This window comes from Bidens hawaiensis, unplaced genomic scaffold, assembly GCF_021521415.1.
Source record: "Bidens hawaiensis isolate Kalapana, Puna unplaced genomic scaffold, B.hawaiensis_p1.1 tig00028546_1, whole genome shotgun sequence".
Lineage (NCBI taxonomy): Eukaryota > Viridiplantae > Streptophyta > Magnoliopsida > Asterales > Asteraceae > Bidens > Bidens hawaiensis.
Genome location: NW_027494677.1, coordinates 129,569 through 134,743, shown reverse-complemented (window position 1 = coordinate 134,743; position 5,175 = coordinate 129,569).

The following is a 5,175-nucleotide window of genomic DNA, read 5'->3' as shown; positions in this document are numbered from 1 at the left end:
TATTTTTAATTGTGTAAATATTTAACTATAGAGTTATAAACCTAAGTTAAAAGAAAAAAAAAATTGTGTGTTTTAAAACATATATGCATTTTAAAAGTGATACTTAAAACAGACCAAAAAGAAGAAAATTCTAAAGCTAAGAATAACAATTATTTAAAAACAAATGAAAAAGTCCACTTTGGTGCTTTGACATTTGATCACCACTACGAGACCCCCAAAAAATATTGCCAACAACCGCATTACCACGTGTATGCCAAATATACATGTCATTTGGCACAATATGATTAGTAACACTTGTTACAACCTCATTTGCCGTCCCTCAAGATTGTTGACGAGTGGTAAAATATCTAACTGGTCACACACAATAATTTATGCCTCATTATGTTGACTTTGCTTCTAATCATGTGATATTGATAGTGCTCTACAAGTTTAATTTAATAAATAATTCAACCATATTTCTTATTAGTCACAAAATGATCATACATAATACATTGGGTCTGAATGAGATCTGCGATTCACATGAGTTTGCATGAAACTGAAAAAAGGTTAAATACGGTAGAAACAAGTCGTTATATCTGAATCAAAGCAAAAACAATGGTTTTGTGAATAGCGCGTTACACATTCTTTAAATATGCCATTATAAAAAAGATATAGCCCATCATTTGTAACTACTACTTGGTCCTCACTAATGGAAGTGGGTTACCGCTAGGGATGAGCATTTTCGGTATCGATACCAATTGGTATCGTCGTCACTGAATCGGTACCATCCTCACCGAATCAGTATCAAGTTTTGAGTTTTCTATACCGGTGTTTCCCGAATTCTTGCACGAAATACTGGTACTAAATATTTCTGATTTTCGAGATCGATACCGATATCATCCCGAGCTCATCCCTAATTACCGCTTATGGCCTTATGAGTGTTACCACTTATGGATGGTAGTTACTATTAATTGCTGTTGCGATTTTGAAATAAAAAGTTTTTCATTTTCATTTACAATCATTAAACCGACTAAATTGTATTAACACTTTTGATGGAACCTTTTATTTTGTTTGATTATGGTTAAATGTTTGAGTTGTTTGGTGCTACACTCCTACTTAGTTGAAAACATACTGATACACTACAATTTACAGATAAATGCAATAAAATGTTACATGAGATTAATATGTCAAAGAAAAATCTTCAAGGAAGAGAAAGTTCAGGAGTTGAGATATGACAAGTAGATGAGATGAGTATATTTAGTATAACCCTTGAAAAATTAGCTTATATATTTTCTTTACTTATAAATGCTTACGGGGCCTTTTTATTTGTACTCGCCTAAGGTATTCAAGAGGTGTTTGAGTAATCATTTAAATATTGCTTATTTACTTATTTGTTTTTTCAAAAGCAAAAAATATTTAGCAAAGCTCATTCAAAAACTTTAAAATGAAACTTTTTAAAAGTGTTTATGGGTTTTCAAAAATCAAATAAGCAAGTTTGAAAAGCTCATCCAAACAACCCTTTAATACAAAATTCATTTTCTAGCTTTTAGAGTTCTTTTTTTCTTTTTGATGGGTTAAGTTATTCTAAAAATATAGAAATAAAAACCCCTAAAAAGTAATGAAAAATTAATAAAAAAATCATAACTTAAAGTTTAATAAAAAAATGAAAAATGTAAAAACGTAATGATGTTTCCACCGTCTTCCTCGTTCTAAAATAATCGAAAAAGATACAATGTTGAGGAAAAATCATAATTGTGTCTTTTTATTTATCATTGTGTTTGTGTTTATTTTCTCAATATTGTGTATTTTCGTCGTTTTTTTGGAACGAGAGTCATACCCCTTTGTCACTAAGCCAAACTAATTGTTATGTAATTGAGTTTAAACATTAAATATACATATTGTTTTTCATAAATATACATATAATTTTTTTTTAAATTCGGACCTAACATGGTGTCAGGCCAGGGGGTGTCGGACACCCAGCCCTCCCTAAAGACCGGCCCTGTCGGTGTTGAACATGAGTCTCCAACTACCATCACATGAGCTCTAGATAATATGTTTTATCTTTATATTGTATTTTGTCTAAAGTACTTTTATTTATCTTAAGAGCAGTAATATATGCTAAATATGTTTCTTCTGTATTCTTGTATACGTAAGAAGGATTGCTTGTTAAAATTTGGTCTCTTATTGACCCATTGTTTTCGTATGGTATAAGCACAATTATACAATTTTAATATTTCCCTAAGGGTCTGTTTGGTATGAGTTAATAGAATGAACGTGGTAATGGAATGGACAAAGGAATGGAATGAGTTATTACCATTCCAATGAAATGTTTGGTTACCACATGGGAATGAAATGAATCATTACTTTATATTGTTTGGTAGGTAGGAAAAAAAAGAAAAAATAAAATTAAAATGGTAGTGAGTGGTGGTGGTGGGAGGTAGGTGGCGGTCGTGCATTGGTGGGCGGTGATGATGGTTGGCGGTGGCGCGCAAGTGGTGGTGGGCAACGAGATAATGGTGGATGGAGGTGGGTGGTGGTAGTGGGGTGGGTGGTGGCGGTAACAGTGGAGGTGGTGGTGGGCGGCGGGTGTGATGGTAGGGGGATGGTTGATGGATGCAGCGGGTGGTTGGCACTGATGGCGATGATGGTGGTTGGTGGCAGTGGCGGCGGTGGTGGACAGCGGTGACGGTGGGCGGCTGGCGGTGCTGGTTGGCACTGATGGCGATGGTTGGTGGAGGTGGGTGGTGGCAGGTGGCGGCAATGGTAGGTGGTGGTGGTGGGTGGTGGTGGAAGGGTGATGGAGGTGATGTAAGGTGAAGGAGGAAATGAAATAAAAAAACATGGGGGTATGAAAGGATGAAATTGGGGTATTTTATAGGGAATGAAATTGACTAGGTAAAGGATCATTCCATTCATTTGATCAACCAAACACACTTTTCTTCATTCCCTCACAATGGGTCATTCCATTCCATATGTCATTCTTGCATACCAAACGCTACCTAAATTTTAATTAAAATTGAATGCCTTGGTACACCAAGAGACTTTGTGCAATTAGCTAGTTTGGTGAATGAAATAAAGGTGGTAGGGTTTTTTTTTTTTTTTTTTTTTTTGTGATAAATGGAGCCAAACATCTTGAAAGGATTAGTATAGTTTTCAAGTGTAACTGGGTGGTTGGGAGGTTGGTTGTTAATGCGTTTTTACCCTTCTATGTATGTCTCATTGTCTTGTATTTGGTGTTTGTTACGAATGTGTTTAACTCCTTACTAAGGGGGTGTCTGGGATTTCTTATTTTTATCAACTTATAACTTATAAACTTTTTGAAAAGTTAATAAGGTGTATAAGTTGTTTATCAAACATAAGGCTTTATGAATTTTAACTTATGGAAAAGGCAAAATAAAGAGGTTTGGAAAAGTTAGAAATCTCTAACTTATTAACTTAATGTGTTTGATTTACCTATTGCACCCTTCTAACCCTCCAAACTCATTACACTCCTTTTAAAAAAGAGTGTCATTTTTAGTCATTTTGGTTTCTCTCAACACATAAGCTAATCCAAACATTTTTTTAAAAACTTATCTTAAAAAATTCATAAGTTTATAAGCCCTTTTAACAAAAATTCCTTTTTCTATTAAATAAGCAATCCCAAACACACCCTAAATTGTTTTATGTAAATATAAAGATTTGTTGGTCATAAGAAAAAAACGGTAATTATCTTCTTACTTCTTTTGCTGGGTGGGGTTTTAAAATATTTGGATTCAAATTAAATCCTTATTAATTCATAGTCACAAACATCATTTTCTGTGATTTGAAGAAACAAACAAATAATTAATGAATAAATAAGTAATGACAACATACTCTAATAGTTATCTAGAGCTAACTAATTCAAAATCATATCCTACGACAATGATTGAAACTTTCAGAAATTATCTAGTAATGCAAAAGGTTTTATTTTAATACAGTTAAATATTGTAACTTATAGAAGATGAAAGCTTAAAAGTATCATCGGTTTTATCTGTAAAATAATTCTTTTAGCACTATAATGTCCTAAATTATATATAAAGAACAGTGCCATCTTTTTTGTAAGTGTAAATACATGAGAACTTGAAAAAAAACACATGAATCTATGTCGCGTGTGAACTCCGTAAACGCGTTCATTTTATTCTTATAGAAAATTCTATAACTAGAATGTAAAATTTTATTACTTGTCGTTTTATAATAGTTAACTCCTACGGACTTTTACTATAGTCTTTTTGAATACTTAGTTGGCCTTATCATGTGCGAGATAGGCATAAAACCCTCAAAGTATACAAATCTACACCTTATTATATGTGAAATTGTGAATATATTCGAACCACAAAAAAAAACTATCAAGCTCGAGTCGAGGCTTTTAACTTGCATGTGGCGGTTTTGAGTCCCTCATGTGTAATTTGTCGTGTTCAAATCCATCAGACAGATAAATACTGTTTGGTGAAGAATAAAGGACCTTTTGTAGAAGATGATAGCAAATGATAGATATAATCGTTGTTTAATTTGTTTGAAGATACTAAGAGTATGTTTGTTTGGGGGTGATGGAATGAAGTAGGAATGAAATGCACAAGGAAATGAAATGACTCATTATTAGGGATGAACATTTTGTTCCAAATACCCGTACTGTACCTTTACCCGTACCGATTTTGGTTATTCGGTACGGGTATTTGTACTCATTTTTGTTGGATCTAGGTACATGTACAATTGGGTACATTTTGTATTTTGTACTTGTTTGAAGTATATAAAGGTTTAATTGTGATTCTTTATATTTAATATATATAATTAATTCTCCAACCATGTTAGTATTGAACAAGTACCAAACGTTTCTTCAAAATTAAATAATATAACATCCAATGCTCGAACTAACAAACAAATCACTTAAAGTCGGTGACCGAATTAGGGTTCTTTAATACTATCTTATCATAAAATCGATGGCCAATTTGGTACTCGTCACGTACCTATAAAAGTACGATACCCAGACTAATTCAGGTTGTTTGTTTCTCGTACCGGTATCGGTTTCAAGATCGTCGACGATTTGAAAATAAAAAAGCAAAGTGGTACAAAAATGGGCATTGTACCAAAATACCCGTATTAATACCCGTACTCATTCCATACCGAAAAAATTGGTATGTGTATTGGTACGTGTTTTTATTGATTTTTTGTACGAGTACA